Source organism: Zonotrichia albicollis, chromosome 4, assembly GCF_047830755.1.
Source record: "Zonotrichia albicollis isolate bZonAlb1 chromosome 4, bZonAlb1.hap1, whole genome shotgun sequence".
In the NCBI taxonomy this organism is placed as follows: domain Eukaryota; kingdom Metazoa; phylum Chordata; class Aves; order Passeriformes; family Passerellidae; genus Zonotrichia; species Zonotrichia albicollis.
The window spans coordinates 5,273,985-5,286,032 of record NC_133822.1 but is presented as its reverse complement, the minus strand read 5'-3'; the positions used below and the strand labels follow the sequence as shown (position 1 = coordinate 5,286,032).

Sequence of the window (12,048 nt, the reverse complement as noted above, 5' to 3'; positions counted from 1 at the left end):
CTTTCTCTTTCGCTCTCTCCGAGCTCGGAGCGCAGCCCAGCAGCTCCCACCGCGTTCCTACCGCCCAGCTCTTACTTTTCCTTGGTTTTAGGGGGGTTATTTTGGCTTTTTTTTTCTTTTTTTTTTTTTTTTTTGTCGCCGCGGTTGTTTGTTTATTTTTTTATTTGTTCCATTTGCACCTGAGAAGCTCCAGCGGCTTAAGCCGGTGAGAACTTGTGCCATTCGCTGCTGCGGAGCCCAGAGTCACTCTGATTGCTCATTAATTATTATGCAACCGAGAAAGAGGGGAACGGGGGGAAACGAGAAGGCAGGGAAGGGGTAAAGCGATGGGAGAAGAGAGTGGGGGGTGAAAGGAAGGAGCGAAGAGAAAAGGAGGGTGGGGAGAGAGAGGAAAAAAGAAAAATTTAAAAAGCGACAAGTTGCTCAAGAAATTCCGCACAAACCTTGCTGGAGAGGCAGTATGTGACCCAGGAGGGATGAAGCTGAAAGTGCTTGATCAGATCAGATTGTGCTCGCTGGCACTATTTTTTTTCCCTACTTTTTTTCCTCCTCTCTCTCTCTCCCCCTCTCTTTTTTTTTTTTAATCTTTTTTTTTCCCTTTCTTTCTTTTTTTTTTTTTTTTTTTTTACAGGGAAGGCATTCTTTCTGAAAGGAGCAGGATGGCGCCAGCCGGCTCAGTGCTTACAGACAGCTGTGGCGAGACGCAACTTAAGGAGGTTCCAGTGTCATAAGCCCGGGGGAGGCGGAGCCTGAGGAGGGGACCGGCTCCGGCCGCCCCCGCGCTGCCCCCGCGGGAACCCCCCGGCAACAAACTCCTCTCCATGTCCCCTCCACACACCCTTTTTCAAAAATTTTTTTCTTTTTCACTTTCTACTTTTTTTTTTTTTTTTTTAAGGGGGAAATTAAGTTTTCCCGCTGTCCCAGGAGCTCTGAGAGCGGCCAGCCCGGGGAGATGGTGCGTGGAGGGGACGGGTTGGATTCTCGGGCGGGCATCCCGGGGGATGGCAGCGGGCTGGAAGCCCCCCGGGACGGGAATGTGCGGGCAGGTGCGGGAGCAGGGGGCTCCCCGCTGGAATAAAGCTGCGTGCTCCAGCGGCGCGGCTCAGAAGGGATTTAATGATTGTTGTGTTGAAGGATAGAAGCGCACAGCAGCGGCCAAGTTTGTACACTCGATCTGGGGGTTTTAGGAGTTTTTTCTCCCTTTTTCCCCCTTCTTGCCCCGCTGGGGACTCGGGAGAGCCGAGCGGGGCCGGCACCGACGGAACCCCCGGGCGCCGCGCCCGGCCCCGCCCCCCCATCGATTCGGCCAATGGGCGGCCAGCAGGAACTGGGGCGCGGGACTCGGGAGGAGCTGATTGGCTGCGAGCCCGCGCCCCGTCGGCCCCCGGCAGCGCTGATTGGCTACGGGCCCGCGGGCCGGCGGCAGCGGCGGGCGCTGCGTTGAGCCAGGGCATCCCCTAGCGGCACCCCGGGGTCATCCCGGCGGGAACCGACCCGGACAGACAGAGGGATAGACAGAGAGGGACAGACAGAGGGACAGGGGGACAGGGAGAGCGCAGGGGGAAAGGGGAAACAGGGGCAGAGGGTGGGGAGACAGAGAGAGCGAGATACAAAAGGCGTGGAGAGGATAGACGGCGGAAAAGGGGAAGAAAGAGAGAATAAGAGAAGGAGAGGGAAGAAAGAGAGAATAAGAGAATGAGAGGAAAGAAAGAGAGAAAGAGAGAGAAAGAGAGAAAGAAAGAGAGAGAGAGAAAGAGAGAAAGGGAGAAAGAGAGAGAGAGAGAAAGAAAGAAAGAAAGAGAGAGAGAGAGAGAGAAAGAATAGGATGATGAAGGATAATATTAATTTTTTTAAAGCACTAGAAGCAGTCACTCACTGCATGCCCCGCACGCCGGCCAGAGCGCGTCAGCCCCGGTGTGGGAGGAAGCGGATCCCGGAGTTTTTATCCCGGGGGGTCCCGTTAAATCCCGAGGCTCTGCAGCGCCGGGGCGCCTCCGGTCAGCGGGGCCGGGATGGACTCAACTGCGGCCCGGAGCGGGATCCGCTCCTCGACGGCCAGCGGAGCCAAGCGATGGATGGATGGATGGATGGATGGATGGATGGATGGATGGATGGATGGATGGAATCCTCGAGGACGCCCGTTTTAAGCCCGAGTTTCAGCCCCCGGTGCAGCCCATCGCTGTTGGGCGTGGGGACAGAGCTTTCGCACGTGAAAGATGTGGCATACACATATATATATATATATATATATATATATATATATATATATATATATATATATATATATATATATATGTATATAAATAATATAAAAGAAGCCGACCAGGGCTGCTATAAGAGCACGGACGAGCCGGGAAGGGGCTGGCAGGTCTCCCCCACCCAGAAGCGCCCCGGGACAGGGCTCGGTGCTCCCCCGGGCTCCCCCGGAACCCCTTCCCGGTGGGAAGCGCTCCCGCAGTCCATCAGGGCGAGGGGCAGAGGGGGGAATGCTCACGGCCCTCCCCGAGCCGGGGGCTTCCACCCGCTCCGGGCCAGCTCGTGTTTCCTCCGTCCCATCGCAGGAGTCGCTTTGCCCGCAGGGGTTTTATTTCCCCTTCTTTCCGTACTCCAGGAATTGGGGGAGTAGAAGGAGGAAGCGAAGGGGAGAACGGCGCGGTCTGTCTGGCTGTCCGTCTGTCTGTCTGTCCTGACGCACTTTTCGGGGCGCCCCAGCACCAGGGTGGTCTCCTGCCCACCCCTCCTCCTCCGGGAGCGGGGGATTCCTTGGAGAGGAGGAGGAAGGTGAAGAGGAGAGCAGCGCTCAGGAGAACAAACTTTCCTCTTCCCGCCATCCCCCTCCCCAACCCTGGGCATTTTAGTGGGAATTTGTCTCTTCATCCCCGCTCCCCAAATTTCCTCATCCTGCGGGCCAGAGGGGTTTCCGACACTTTGGAAAAGTCACTTTGTGTTTTTTAACATTGTGAGAGGGGGCTTAATTTGTGCAGGTGAGCTGAGATTCCCACCCCCGCTCCCTCCGGCGCTTACAGCCCTGAGATCTACAGCCGTGGGATCGCAGGAGGGGAATTTCCATCCAAAGGTCACAAAATTGCTAAACCACTTTAAAACGTGCCTCTAGCCCTGTCCAGAGGTAGTGAGGAAATCGCTTTCCTTCAGCTGTTTGGAGGGAAGGGAATTATTAATGCAAAATGAAATTAATAAAGTAAAAAGAAAATTTTAAAATAAAATACTTTTTTTTATAAAAAAATCAACAACTACACCAAGTCTCATCAATGGCAGGAGGGAGAAGAAATGGGGACAGCCCTGAGGGCTCCGTCCTGACCCGGCTGCGGGAGGAGGACACCCGCTCTCAAATCCACTTTGCTTAGGCTGTCCCTATATTTTCAACCCGTCCTCGATAGATTCGATCTCCCTATCCCCATCCCAGCCGGGAGGAAGCCGTGGTGGGGAGTGCAAAAACACCCCCTACAAAAAAAAATTTTAAAAAAAGGAATATTAAAAAAATAAAAAGAGCAAACCCATCATTTTTCATCATTTTTTCCCTGTTTTTTCATCGTATTATCCCGTGATCCCGGGGGTTTTGAGAGGAGCGCTGGCCTTGACCGTCCTTTTCCCATGCTGTGGCTGCAGATCCATCACGTCGCCCCCCCGGCAGCCCCCAGCAGGGTTTGCAGTGACAGCCCGGCGTTAATAGGAGCCCATTGTTGCAGCAATTAGCCCCGAGCTCGCCACCAGCCGCCAGATAAGGGTCGGGGGCTCCGGGGTTAATTCTGCCGGGGGGAGGGGGCTGCGGGGCTCGGCATCCCCCCGTGCCAGGGCAGGGATGGGAGCAATGGGGACAACTCTGAAAGGTCACGAGGAAACGCTTTGGACACTTTATTTGTCACCAAGAGACCCAAAAAGAGGGAAATTCAGAAAAAAAACCCCAAAAAACAGAAACAAAAAACACCAGATAAACTCAACAACAACAAAACCCCAAACTTGGTGGGATGGGGCGGCCCCCCAGCCTACCGCTCCCCTAAAAATGACCGGTGAAAGGGCAATAAAGCTGCCATCCTTTTGAGGGGTTTTTGGGTTGTTTTAAATCTCCCTCGTGTCCTGCTGTTAACGTGGGCACACCAAAGGTTGTTCCAGAGCCGGACTCGGAGCCAGCGGCTCCTCCGGTGCCCGGGGCCTCCAGTGGCACCTCGGGGCGGGGACAGGCGGCGTCCCCTGCTCCCCCCTCTCCTTTAGCCCCCTTTAAACGACAATTGACTGAAAGGGGATTAAGTTACGTTTGTCGGGCTGGGCTTTTTTTTTTTTTTTTTTCCTTCTATCCAGGGTACCAGAATAGTACAGGTAAAGCTGTACAAACAGCCGGGAGCGAGGAATCGGGGGGTTATGGAGAGGACACGGCCCAGGGCAGAGAGCTCCGAAGATTATTATTAATTTTTTTTTTTTTTTTGCCTGTGTACAGCAACTTGCCGAGGGAGAGAGAGCCGGGTTGTGAGCCCGCTGCCATCTCCCCGGCTGGGAAGGGGGCACGGAGCCTGCCAGTCCCCGAGATGGCCCTGCCAGGAGGGTACCGAGCCCTGCTGAGATAATCTCGGGTTAAACAAAGGAGCAGAGAAGAGGGAATATTTTGTTTTCCTCTTTTTTTCTTTTTTTTCTTTTTTTTTTTTTCCCATCCCTTGGTGAATTAGGCAGGAATTACGATCCCCTTCCCCAAGGCCATCCCCCTCTTTATCATTTAAACGGTATAAGCAGCGTCCGGCCAGCTAGGAGAGGCAAATTATTATTAATAATGATAATAAAAATAATAATAGTAGTCAAAGAGAAAGAGAGACTGGCATTTCTACGTCTCCCTTTTCCCATCCTACATGAGTCTTCCCTTCCACTTCGAAACCAGCCACATGGGTGGTTTTTCTTTTTTTTTTATCTCTCTCGCTCTTTCTATTTTTTTTTTTTAATATACATACGTATTTCCGTTCTTTTCTAATAATTCAGTTATCTCCCCTTCGTGAAGATCGGGAGGAAATATAAACACGCACACAAAGAAGTGCCGAGCCATGCAAATTCAAAGAGAGAACAAATCATCGGCTGATTACACCGGGTCCAATTTTTTCTCCTTTCGTGCACCACCACCCACCACAGACGCACACACTTCTATTTTTTTTTTTTTTTCAGCACAAATGATGCTATTTGATGGAGGGGTGGGAAGAGACTGGGGAAAACCCTGCTCTGCCGTAGAAAAGAAATTCGAAGAATTAAAATTGGGAGGAGAGAAACTGGGACTTTTTTTTTTCCCTCCTCCCGTTCTTTGAAGCTGAGAGAAGGGCGACTGCCCCGGGACACTGCAGGAGTAAGGAAAAAAAAAAAAAAAAAAAAAAAAGGTCTGAGAAAGATCAAAAACCGGCTCCGCAAGTCCCAGGGGCGACCTCTCCCCCCTGACATTCCCCGGAGTGCGCGGAGAGGAGCCGGGAGAGGGGACGAGGGGAGGGGGACTCGTGTCAGCCCCGCCGCCCGTGCCCGTCCTGCTCCGGCCGCAGGAGCCGCAGCCTCCCCTCCTTGCTCCCCTGACAGCGACAGCCCGGCTCCGAGCCCAGCCCGGTAAGTCCCTTTAGTCCCTTCCCCCCCGCCTTTCCTTCTTCAGACAGCAAAAGTGAGCTTTGGCAAGGGGGTCTCCTTCTCTCTTTTATTCCATTTTACCTCCCCATTTTACCCCGTTCTCCCTTTCTGCCCCCTCTCCCCACCCTGGAGAGGATGCCCTGCTACCCCTGCAGGGAGCTGGGCAGCGCTCCCGAAAGGCTTCGACCCCACAAATTAAAAAATAAGGGAAGAAAAAGCCAGCAAATCGCCTGAACAGCCACTTCAAATTACGGCGAGGTTAAAGAAGTGCTCAATAGACGGAAAAAAAAAATTAAAAAATAATAATAAAAATGAGGGTCTCGGGGAGCCGGTTTGTTTAGGGTTTCTCGATTTTGCTTTATCTCCCAGGACCGTTTCGAGCCATAGATTGAATCATCTTGCGAGCTTTAAACCCGGCAAGAGCATTTACCCTCGCAGCCCACGGAGAAAGTGAAGCTGCTGCCGACGTTTTTAAGGATTCCTTTTTTCCCTTTTCTTTTTATTTTTTTTTTTTTACTCGAAAGCACAAATTACCCCGGGACTTCGATAAAGGAAAAAAAACCCACAAATCTCCCTGAGGCTGGCGTGAGAGGAGGCGGCAGAATTAACACCGGCTCTTCGGCGAGGATCAGGGGCATTTCCCCGGATTAAAACCGGAGCGATTTACTCCGGCAAGAGGCCGGCTGCTGTCAGTTTAGAGCAGTCCCTGCACCCCAAAAAACAAATCCCCAAAAACAAACGCCAAAAATAAACCCCCATAACAAACCCCCCGTGCCCACAGCCCCCAGCGCTGTGACCCCGCACGGTGACAATGTTGGGCTCGCGTTTACCGTCAGAACCTCCAAAATTCAAATAGTACCGAGGCTGTCAGAACACACACGGGTTCTTTTCGCCCTAAAGACAGGGTTACCGCACCCCAAACTGCCCCGAGGAGCACAGACACGCCGAGAGCTGTCCCGCCCCCGTCCGAGCACAGGGTGATGCCCTCCGCATCCCGGGGGACCAGAGCAGCCCCCCAAAATGTGCTCCCCCTCCTCCGCATCCCTCTCCCTACCTGCCCCTGCCGGGAAAAACCTCCTCGCTTTATTTTCCCCAGCGAGATTAAAACGTTTCCCTCGGCTCTGTAAAAAGAAATTCACATCCCCGGGAGAAGGAAGCGCTTCGCCCCAGCCGGGAGCAAAATGCCGCGGCGGGGTGGGGGTAAAGCTTCCCTCTGCCCTCCTTCCTTTCCGAGAGCTCGTTTCTCCTTTCCCGGAGCCCTCGGGTTGCTGGGACACTCTGTGTCCCCCTGTCTGTCCGGGGGTGTCTGTCCTGCACCCCAGGGAAGGTGGGAGCAGTGTCCGCCCGCGGCACCGACAGGTCCCGGCTCCCCCGCTCCGCACCTGCGGCCCATAAATAATGGAGAAAACAAGCAGGGCCGGTGGTTATTAATTATCCGCTTTCATTAAAATCCGTCACCCGGCGCCCGCTGACTGTGTACGGACACGCGAAGGTAAGAGGAGCCGAGTGGATGGATGGATGGATGGATGGATGGATGGATGGATGGATAGATAGATAGATAGATAGATAGATAGATAGATAGATAGATATAGATATAGATAGATAGATTTTCTCTCCTTTCCGCTTTCAAAACGCTCGACGACAGACAATGAGGATTTTTTGACAGCACAAGCCATTCCCACTGCTCCCTCTGGAAACATCCTCCGCACGGTTTGGAGGGTGAAAAAATTCTCCTACAAGGCGGGGAAGGAGGACAGAGGCTTAATGCCGGTAGAGAGAGGAAACTCTCCCGGCTCCCTTCGGCCCCCAGTCCTGCCGGAGCCCAGGACGGCCCAGCCCGGCCCGGCTCGGCCCGGCCCGGCCCGTGGATCCCCTCAGCAGGGCCCGGAGCCGCGGGGAAGGAGCGTGCCCGGCCCCGGAGCGGAGCCATTTCCCTGCCTCAACCACACACCTCTAGGGTAGCTCTGCTTTGCCTTTCTAAGGTAAAAATATGGGAAATGTCTGCATAAAATCGCCATAAGTACATTCTGTTAGAAGCATTCTTGTTATGCATGATATACAGATATTTTTAATCTGAAGACATAGACTACTACATACACAGGGTGTATTTTATATTATACAGCACATATCAACCTAACAGAATCAAATTGAATGGGAATTATTTGTGAGAAGAGCACAAAACCGCAGCCATCGACACGAGCCTGCCTGCACGAAAATCGCTGTGCACAGAGTGATATACAGAGTATGTGGGTCCAGATATACAATATAAATATACACAAATATATATATATATTAGTATGCACATAGGTACAAAGCCAGGCACAGAAAGGCCCAGCATATCCCTCAAATATAAATCAATTTCCATCCTGAGATTAATATTTCTCACCCCAGCTATGTCAGTGCCGTGTCTCACCTCCCAGCCCCTGCCAGCCCAGCCTCGCTCCTTTGCCCCCAACACACACAGGTAAAAAAATTCTTCTTCTCCCCAGCTTCCCAAAAGTCGCTCCCTCACGGAGCAGGGGGATGTCCCCAAGGTCACCGAGAAAAGTCGGCTCTCCCCTCCGTCCACCCCAAGCAATAAAGGAGAGTCGGGGCTGAGTTTCAAATCCTTGGAGCCGAGCTCCCCGTCCTAACGCCCTCCGCGTGGAGAAGGAGTAAAAGGAGGATGGATTAAAAAATAAAAAAAAAAATTAAAAAAAAAAGAAAAATAATTAGAAATAAAAAAGGAGGAGGATGAGACGGAGGGACACACAAATCGGCGTTCACTGACCTGGGCAGACGCTTTTGGTTTTGTCCGGTTCCGCTGGAGCGCTCAGAGCAGGAGTGCGGGAGGAGCGGAGCCGCTGCTGGCATGTCGCAAGCTCTCACCGAGGGGGAAAACCTGGGGGAGCCGCATCCTCCGAACGCCCACCCTTGCCCTCCTCCTCCTCCTCCTCCGGGCTGGGCTGAAGATCAGAGCTCTTCCGGGTTGGGAAAGGGCAGAGCAGGAGTGAGAGGAATATGATGGGCCATTTCTTTACACACCCATCGGTGGGGCGGGGAGCGGGCGTGGGGGACAGGGGCAGGGCCAGGGGGACGCGCCAGGTACAGCGGTGCGAGCGTGATGTAACCCGTCCCGGGAGCTGCTGTCAGCCCCGGCAGCCGGGAACGCCGGCAACACAGGGGGAAAATGTAATTAAGCGTATGATCATACAAATAACGCCGGGGCTCGCTCCACTGCATCGAGAGCTTTCGAGGAAAAGTGGTGACATTGGCGACAAGGGGCTGGTTCTTCTCCTCCGTGCTCCCTTCTCCTCCAGGGGGGATTTTTAATGACCCCATTCTCTCCTTTTTTTTTTTTTTTTTAATTTTATTCTGAATATGTATCTGTTTAATGAGTCACTATACAGATAGAAAAATAATAATCATAACAATAATAATGGACACGCATCCCCTGGCGCTTCGAGAACGGGCTGGGACGAGGGTTGTTCCCCCTCTCCCACTCCTCCTCTGGAGGAGGAAGGCTCAGCACCTTTTCAGGGAGCTCGTAGGGGTCAGCCCCAGCCCTGGGGGTCCTGGGGGTCCCCCTCTGTGTCCCCTCAGGCTCGCACGGGCTGAACCCGGGGCCGATGCGGAGCGAAAGGGATGGACCGGGGGATCTGCAGCCCCCTGCCCCCTCCTCAGCCTCCCTTCCCGGGAACACCTGGGGGCTTTGGAGCCCTGGGGGTTTTGGAGCCCTGGGGGTGGAGGCAAGATGAACACCCCCCTAAAGTGCTGTAGGGGCAGCAGAAGCCGGGGAGCCGGGCTGTGGCCATGCCGAAGGCTCCAGAGGATGCCCCAGATCTTCAGGATGGAGGAATGGACGGGGGGCTCTGATTTTCCATATTTAGCCCCCCACTCATGGGATTTCCCCAAACCCCAATGTTCTCCCCCGTTGGCTTCCATCCTCGATTCGCTTACAAGAAAACTTCCTCAGGTTTTGGTGATGGTATTTCTATTCGCTAGGGCTGGGTGCTCATTTCGGGGTGGGCGGGTGGGTGTCCTGCAGCCAAAACCAGACGAGACACGCAGGACCAGCCTGGGGAAGGCGGGAGGGGGATTATCCACGGAAAACACGTCTGGGAATGGCCCCTCTCACCCACCGGGATGGGCAGCACCTCCGAGCGGGAGAAGTGGGGACTGGGGAAGAACATCCCTTGGGGTGAAGGTGTTTCCTCGGGAATAAATCTGGGATAAAGCTTTATTTCCAGGGCTAAACCAAGTGCGTGAAACAGATCCCAGGCCCCAGGAGTCGGGGTTCCGGTGGTGCTGGGGGGATGCAGAACCGCCCTGGGGGATGCAGAACCGCTCTGGGGGATGCAGAACAGCCCTGGGGGATGCAGAACCGCCCTGGGGGATGCAGAACCGCTCTGGGGGATGCAGAACCGCTCTGGGGGATGCAGAACAGCCCTGGGGGATGCAGAACCGCCCCAGGGGGGATGCAGAGCAGCCCTGGGGGGATCCAGAGCAGCCCTGGGGGATGCAGAGCTGCCCTGGGGTGATGCAGAACCACCTTGGGAGGATCCAGAACCACCCTGGGGGATGCAGAGCTGCCCTGGGGGATCCAGAACAGCCCTGGGGGATGCAGAGCTGCCCTGCCCGGCCCTGCTTCGCAGTACCCGGCCGAGACCCCCCCGGGCACATCCTGCGGAAAGTGGGGCTAAAATTGGTCACCTAGGGGGGGAAAAATAACTATATATGTATATACACACCCTCCTGGTCCTGGAGGGATATTGTTGGGTTTTTCTGCTGACGTTGGGAGTTCGCTATCGCTGCTTCTAGAGTGACTCTCTGTGAGGTGAAAGGTAACGCGATCGCCTCCCAATTCTATCTTTAGAAAACACATTCAATTAAGGTAATAACTTAAAGCTCATTAGAGGCACGAAGGGAACCTTCCCAGAGCCAAGCACCGATGGAAACAGCTCGGGTACCCCAGCGGCGGGGGGGAGGAGGGATGAGCCCATCTACCATCGGCAAGAAATGTGCCTTTTGCTAAGGAAAGGCTTCGAAAAAGAGGATTTTAAAGCCACGAGGCTTGTGTGGTTTGGACTGAGCCGTGTGGACGAGCCGGGCATAAATCCTTGGGGGTTTGGGATAAGAAAAAAAAAAAAAAATAAAGGAGAATACGGCTGAAATCACTCGGGGGGTGTTTTCCTCATCATAGGGCTGGGAAAATCCCTGCGGAATCTTCTGCTCCCCAAAACGGTGCTGCGGAAGGGAGGCAAGATCAGCCTGGAAGATGATGCCGGATCCTTCCAAAACTGCCCAGAAAAAAAAAAAAAAAGCGGGGGGAGGAGGAGGGAGCCGGATCCGTGCTGTCTGAGCACATCGTGAAGCCGTGGGAGGAGAGGTAGGGAAACGAAAAATCAAGGATTCTCCTGCAAAAACCGCTTGGGAGGACGGCGGAGATGGAGATCCCGCACTATTGTCTCTGCTCCTCCGGCTGGGGCTCGATGGGGGACGGGAGGGGACAGCGGGAATTTGGGCACTGGCGCAGGCGCATCCGCACTGATCCCCCCTCCCGCAGCCACCCCGCACCGCCAAGTTCATTTCCAGCCACGCTGGCCGGTGATTCAGAGGTTAAACATAACTAATGAGGCTTTAAATGGCACCCGGGGTTTATCATAAATATCACAGACCCGCCTCGATGCCCGCCGTTGAGGTCCGAATATACATTCAAAGCAATAGGCAGACACGCGGGGGTCGTTTAAATAAATAAATACACGGAAAAAAATGCGCACACATTTTTCCATATATATATATATATATATATATATATGTATGTATATGTATATGTATGTATATGTATATATGTATATATACCTATATATATGTGTGTATGTGTATATATATATATATACACATATATATACATGAAAAATATATATAATATATAATATATAATATATAATATATAATATATAATATATAATATATACAATATATATTATATATATAATACATATTTTATATATAATATTTATTATATATATATATATGCAATAAATCTATGTGGGACATTTATATGGTGTGCGTGTACATATTTTATATAAATACATTTATATATGGAATATATATATATATAATAATTTTTTTCCTTGTATTTTCCAACTTGCTGAGGGAGCCTGCGGTTCTCCCACTGCATGTGCTTGACCCCACCTCTTGCTCTCCTCCTGGCGCACATTTAGACGGGTATGCACCGAAATAAATACCTACACACGCACGCACACGCACACATACAATCGATTTCGGCTCCGCCTGAACCAAGATTTGCAGTGGAACCGTCACTAAATAAAATCCATAGGTTATTGTTAGGGATAACCGCTCTGCAGGCTGCAGAGAGGAGGTTGGGGATGTTTTATTTGCTATAATTAAACTGCCTCTCGTGCTCTGGAAAGAAAACCCACCCTCTCTGCCCCTACCCCG

The 12,048-nt window shown here is 52.6% G+C and overlaps 1 protein-coding gene across 3 annotated transcripts in view; it reads right to left on the bottom strand.

Annotated features, from left to right (window-relative positions):
• The window catches only part of GATA3 (GATA binding protein 3), a 29,962-nt gene extending 21,393 nt beyond the window's left edge, over window positions 1-8,569 (bottom strand). The window contains exon 1 of one of the 3 annotated variants that reach the window (XM_074538719.1): window positions 8,375-8,569. The gene's annotated coding sequence lies outside the window, so the exon portion shown is untranslated. Of the gene's footprint in view, window positions 1-443; window positions 625-8,374 lie in introns of those variants that run through there. The other 2 variants (XM_074538720.1, XM_074538718.1) reach the window with 2 other exon arrangements.
• Window positions 8,570-12,048: the final 3,479 nt, after the last annotated feature.